The sequence below is a fragment of the Suricata suricatta genome, chromosome 6, assembly GCF_006229205.1.
Source record: "Suricata suricatta isolate VVHF042 chromosome 6, meerkat_22Aug2017_6uvM2_HiC, whole genome shotgun sequence".
In the NCBI taxonomy this organism is placed as follows: domain Eukaryota; kingdom Metazoa; phylum Chordata; class Mammalia; order Carnivora; family Herpestidae; genus Suricata; species Suricata suricatta.
In genome coordinates, this window is record NC_043705.1 from 9,996,762 (window position 1) to 10,003,061 (window position 6,300).

At 48.3% G+C, this 6,300-nt stretch overlaps 1 protein-coding gene and 1 long non-coding RNA gene across 3 annotated transcripts in view; one reads left to right on the forward strand and one right to left on the reverse strand.

The window, feature by feature from the left end:
- LOC115293887 overlaps positions 1 to 6,300 on the reverse strand; it is a 40,117-nt gene that overhangs the window by 26,275 nt on the left and 7,542 nt on the right. The gene's annotated exons all lie outside the window — the stretch shown is intronic.
- Positions 4,765 to 6,300, forward strand: part of FEM1C (fem-1 homolog C) — a 33,096-nt gene continuing 31,560 nt past the window's right edge. Inside the window, exon 1 of the mRNA XM_029941572.1 lies at positions 4,765 to 5,039. The gene's annotated coding sequence lies outside the window, so the exon portion shown is untranslated. The remainder of the gene's footprint in view (positions 5,040 to 6,300) is intronic.

Here is a 6,300-nt window from a genome sequence, read left to right on the forward strand (position 1 = left end):
GACCCTTACTCATAAAAAACTGAACTTTACTGAAGAATGCTGTTTGCCTCTTGGTTAAAGGATGCTTCCTTGAGGCTAGACCTGAGGTTTTGTAAAAATACCTATGACACCATGAGTGCTTGTGGCTAAAATTGTAAAACTTATCTATGGGAAATCATTTACTGCCCTTGTACCTTTTGCCATAAATAAACCTTGAGAACCAGACAAGATGGAGACGCCTGCCAGATGGGCAGCGGTGCTTGTCTGGGGATCAGCACGAAAATGCAAGGCTCCCCCACTTTCTCTTTGGCCTGCACCGCCATCCTTCGGGGGACCCCTGGACCTGCGGGAGCTGGCCTCCGGCCGTCTTCAGCACAGAGCCCACCACAGGCCCTCTCCTCCTCTCTCTCTGCCCCAACTCGTGTGTTCTCTCTCCCAAAAAGTTAACATAAAAAAAAGAAAAAGGAAAGACCAACTGAATCTCATTTGCATTTAGGTACTTTTTTTTTTTAATGTTTATTTATTTATTTTTTTTAATGTTTATTTTTGAGAGAGGGACAGAGGGCAAGCAATGAAGAGGCAGAGAGAGGGAGACACAGAATCCGAAGTAGGCTCCAGCTCTGAGCTGTCAGCCCAGAGCCTGATGCGGGGCTCAAACTCACGAACTGCAAGATTATAACCTGAGCTGAGGTCAGACACCTAACTGACTGTGCCACCCAGAGCCTCTGCATAGCTAACTTCTTAATATAAAATAAGACATCACCAAGACCCGATCTAGGCACAGTGTCTAGAACATGGAAAGCGTTCATTTAAAACCTGTAAGGTTGGAGACCACTTCCACTCAAAGCTGTCTTGAGCGGGACCCTGGGACAAAGTCCCGAGAAGGCTGATGCAGGCAAATGAGAGAAGATGTAATGATTTGGAGCAGAGTAAACGTAAGGAGCACTTCGTAAGTGAAACCTAGAACATAATTACACGTGTGATTCTGAGCCAGAGGGAATCTTTGAGATTTCTAAATAAAGGAAGTAGACGGGTTAATGGTGTTGGGACAGCAGGCCAGAGATAACGTTAGCAATAGAGCAGAGAAAGGACTGGTGGACAGCGTGAGAACAGGACAGGGGGAGAAGCTGCAGCGATAATGTGGACACTTCATTCTCCACCTATTAAGACAATGGTCTGGGTCCAATGCCAGCACAGAATGTTCTCCGAGGCATCTCTCCAGTATCAGCCGTGGGTTGGTGTTAACATAACCCTCCTTTCTGGCCCAGTCTGTCCTGTGAACAGAGGCGAGTGTTACAGTGGGTGCTTGTTGCAGTTAGGAGAGAGCATGGGGTTCTGTGAAGGTTCAGTGTGTGGCTGGAGACACACACGTATTTAGCCCGCAGGGACATTGCAGGAACTCTGGGCCTGACCTCAATAGATAATCAAATGGATACTATTTATTGCATCCCCCTCCCGTGTGCAAAACGCTGAGTCGTGTGTTTTATGGATGTCTTCTCATTCAGTTTTCAAAGCCCTCCTAGGGCAATAGGAATTTTCGGCCCCATTGTACGATTGGGGAAACTGAGGCTCCGAGACAGGTTGCTGTTTGATCGGGGGCGGTTGTCTCTGTAGGGCTCTAGTTTGTCTGTTAAATTCAAATCACCTGTTTATGTGTCTGTCACGCTCCCCAGACTTTCAGGTCACGAGGAGTGGGCCTCTGTCTTATTTTGCAACCAGTACGGGCAATACACGGTGCCGAACTGGACTGCCTGCCTGTGAAGCGTGTGCTCTTGACACTCAGCAGGTCCCCAAACTTAGTAGCCATGGGACTGTTGTGAGGGACAGTTAGGGCCTGGAGCAAGGGCAGGGTGGTTTTAGAAGGCCTTCTAGAAATGACCTATGTTGTCTTCAGAAGAAGTCATTCTCAAAATTCCTCATTCGTGCAAATTCTTTTTTTTTAATTAATTAATTTATTTTGAGAAAGAGAGAGAGAGAGAGAGAGAGGGCATGTGTGAGTTGGGGAGGGGAAGAGAGAGAGAGAGAGAGAGAGAGAGAGAGAGAGAGAATCCCAAGCAAGCTCTATGCCCTCAGCCCAGAGCTCGACTCAGGACTCAATCTCACCAACTGAAATCATGACCTGAACCTCAAGAGTGTGACATTCAACCAACTGAGCCCCCCAGGAGCCCCCATTCATGCAAATTCTTGTTGATGACGAGAAGGTGAACTCCATGAACAACACTATTGGTATAAAGACCCTGTTATAGAAATTCCTTCTTCTTCTAACTTCCTCACCTCTCCACCTCCCAGAGCACACAGAATAACAAAAGAAATTAGGCAATTCATAATCACACGGGTCCTGTATCCTGACATTACTCCTCCTGTCCGGAGACAGAAAGGGATGGGGCACAGGCCCACGGACCTCACTGATCAGCTGCCGGCAACGGAGGCGTGACAACGTGAGGAGCAAAGGCTGTGGGCATGCATGCTCCACATTAGTCTTTCAACTTAAAGAAAGTACAGAGGACATTTCAGAGGCCTGAAGGCAGCGTGGCGAAGTAGGCTTTCACTGGGAAAGGACTGTGTGTGAGGCCTGAAGCCAAGTGCTGAGTAAGAGCATGTCAGAGAGGCAAGGAGGACAGGTGGGAAGACATGGAGGAGGACAGTAAGAACCAAGGACGTGGGGCAGGTGGAGGCCTTGCAAGCCCCAGTAACATCCGGGGACTTCTCCCTAAGGGCAGCCGGAAGCACTGAGCGTAGAGCAGTGACAGGATGGCCAGGCCTTCCTCTCTGGGCAGCTGAGTGGACCATGACCTGAAGGAGGCAAGAGCGGTTGTGGGGAGACCAGTTAGGGGATGAGTGCCCCAGTCTGGGAGGGTTGATGAGACCACCGAGGGCCGCACCACTACCACATTAGTCACCGGGTTAATTCTCTGTCAGGTGGAAGCTACTTGGCATCGGTCACCAATCCGGACACTGCTTGAGAGCAGGGTGAGGTGGGCGGTGGTCTGGCCTTGCCTCCCCTTGACGCTTGTCCAGTCAGACCCTCTCCTCCACTACATTCCACTCACGTCGGCTTTCTGTTACTTCCATGAGTGCCTTCAGTTCTTTTCCTTTTGTTTCCTTCCACTTGCAACAGGACCTTAATAAATGATGTTTACTTCCACCCAGGTCACTCTTCCTGCTCTGCTCTCTCCCACTAGTCAACTGTTCTTCTGGTCCAATGTCATTTCCTCAGAGCAGCCCACCCTGTCCCCTGAGAAAGGGTCAGGCCCCTGTCATGCTTGTTCAAAGACATCCTGTGTTTCTCCTTCCTGGTGTGTATCTCCGTTTCTATATATAGTAAAACCTCGGATGGCGAGTAACTTGTTCCGTGAGTGTTCCGCAAGACGAGCAAACATTTCTAATAGATTTTAACTTGATAAACGAGCGATGTCTTGTAATACGAGAAGCATGTGATGCCGAACATCACAGGACCACAGCTGAGCCTGTGGTTCTTCTCTCTCTCTGTGGGATTGCGGGCGATCGTCTCCCATGCACGGATGCTCAGTCTCGGGCTGCAGTGTTTGAAGAAATCAGCCATTTTTCAGAAGGCTGGAAGGTGCCCACAACTGGCACTAGTGTATTTTTGGTCACTTCAAGGCACCTACAGACAGTCCTTTGCTTTTCCACACAAGAGTGAGCTTGGGAATGCTTAGCTTCCTTCTAGGTCATTGGATAGGTTCCTTGTTAAAATTGCATGAAGAGAAAAAGATCCCACTGGGCCAATAGATAGCAGTGATTCTGTTAGAGATAGTGACTGTCGTCCTACACAATGACCCTCCTCTCTCTCGTCTCCCTCACACCAGCCATGAAAGTTTTCAAAGCTAGGTGCAGGTTAATTTGTTTATTTTTCTTTATATTTTGCGTTTTCTTTATTATTTTGTGTTCATTTTTATATGAATATTTTTGGGTTGTGAAACAAACCATCGGAGTCCGCATTATTTCTTACAGGGAAATTTGCATTGATATACAAGTGCTTTGGATTACAGGCCTGAATCCAGAACGCATGATGCTCGCAAACCAAGGTTTTACTATATTATGTTTATTCGTTACTATATTTCAAAAAAAATCAGTAGCAAATGAATGAAACCCTACTCAAATTGGCTTGAGCTCAAAACAAAAGAGGCAACAGAAGGGATATACTGGTTCCCATAATGGAGAGGCTAGGACAGCATGAGCAGAACCAAGATGGAGGGCACGTTCTCACTGGTGTGAGCTGGTGGGGGACAAGTCCCAGAGAGGTGGGAAAGGGGGAAGCCCAGGACTTGGGGATCTACAGGGACAGGGGTAACTTGGGGAGCAAACCCCCATTACTGAGAACACATACTGGGGGCAGTGCAACCCCATAGTTAAGAGCTTGAGTCCTGGAATTGTCCGGATACCGATTCCACCTGCTGCCGGCTGCCCATGTGATTTTGTTCAAGTTACTCCACCTCCCTATCCCTCCATTTCCGTATCGGTGTCACAGTCCTTGCAGTGTTAGGAAAATCAAATAAAGCAACAAACCCGAAGCTTTTCCGCACAGCCCCTTACCCTGAGAAACAATAAATAAAATTTCACAGCTATTGTCAGCAGCCGCAGGAAATCATAGCACTAATTAGCAACGGAGGAAACCGAGGCACAAATGCCTGATGCCATACACCCGGAACCTCTTCTTCCTCTCCGTGCTGCTAGAACTTACACGCCTCCTTCCGGTCTCAGCTCACACATCCCTTCCTCGAGGTGGGGCCTCCCCCTCTTCTGATAAGTAGGGGAAGGACGTTTGATCTGGGAACTAAGGGCAAAGGCTGAGTCTTCCTGTCGCCGAGATCAACTTGGAGCCTGATGTGGAAACAGACTCAGACTCAGAGGGAAGTTACATTATTGTAACTAAGGGACCCAGGCCAGTGGTGTCATGAAAAGAACACACCCTAAATACAGTTGTCTCTTCTAAGGTCTGACGGAGCAGAATCTGAAGAGGCTAGGGCTCTTCTGGGCGGGAATGACGTGGGATTTCCGCTTCAGCACGTACTGAATAGACACACTGGAATCGAGTTTGGGTAAGTGCTCGTCTTGGCTTCTTGTTGTTTGAGAGGAAAGTGGAATGAGGACAAATGTTTTTTTCCCACTCACTAATCCAGAAGACATATCTTTTTTTTTTTTAAGTGTATTTATTTATTTTGAGAGAGGAAGAGAGAGAGAGAGAGAGAGAGAGAGAGAGAAATGAGTGGGTGAGGGGCAGCGAGAGAGGGAAAGAGAGAGAATCCCAAAGATTCTTAGCTGGGTGTTTTCAGCATCATGTCCTGCTTGCTCTCAGTAAAAACAGAAGTTGAATTTTCCTTGGCACCCTTGAGGCTAGCTTTGTTCCCAGGGCTGGGAGACGGGGTAGGAGGGCCCTAGACCCAGGGTGGGGTGGCCATAGGGGACCTACATGGATTACTTACTGGATTAGAAGTGCTCTGACTCCTCCCTCTAATCAAGACTTTGGGTGGAGCCTCATATGTTTGCAACTGACAAGAACCGGGCCTCTCTGACATCAGTCTGAACCCTGAAACACCAGGGTTTCTCATTGAAGGTGTGGCTGGCTTATCAGGCACTAAAGCAGGCTGGTAAATCCCCCAGGATGCAATTCTTACAGCGTTGGTGGGGGTCAAGTGTCAATCATATAGCCACATCCTTGGGCCCGGGCTCAATTCACTCTTGGCCGACAGCTCTCATGGATTTGCTGTCCAACGAGTCCTACTGAGCAGAGGCCAAGGGAATTGGAGGGACACAGGGCTGGGACATGCACCAGGGAGGTCACATTCCCTTTCTAAAGTTGGAGGACAAGAGCCCATAAGACCAACTTCTCAAACTTAGTGGATATAAGAATCATCTCTAGGATTTGTTAAACACACAGATTCTTGTGTTTCACATTGAAACTAGGGAGTCTGAATTTCTGAGGATATGGTCCAGGCATCTTCCTTTTAAATAACTTTCCTAGGTGGTCCGTATTCTTTTTTATTATTATTACTGAGAGGTAGAGAGACAGAGCAGGGGCATGGAAGGGGCAGAGAGAGAGGGAGACACAGAATCGGAAGCAGGCTCCAGGCTCCGAGCTGGCAGCACAGAGCCTGACGGGGGGCTCGGAATCACAAACTGCAAGATCATGACCTGAGCTGAAGTTGGACGCTCAACTGACTGAGGCACCCAGGTGCCCCATAGGCGGTCCAGATTCTTAAGATCTGTGCGCCCTCTTCTAAGAAACAAGAATGTAGAGGCTTGTTCTGCTGAAGCAAGGAGAGATGGATTTCTCATCCTACAGGGTCTATATGAAGTCTG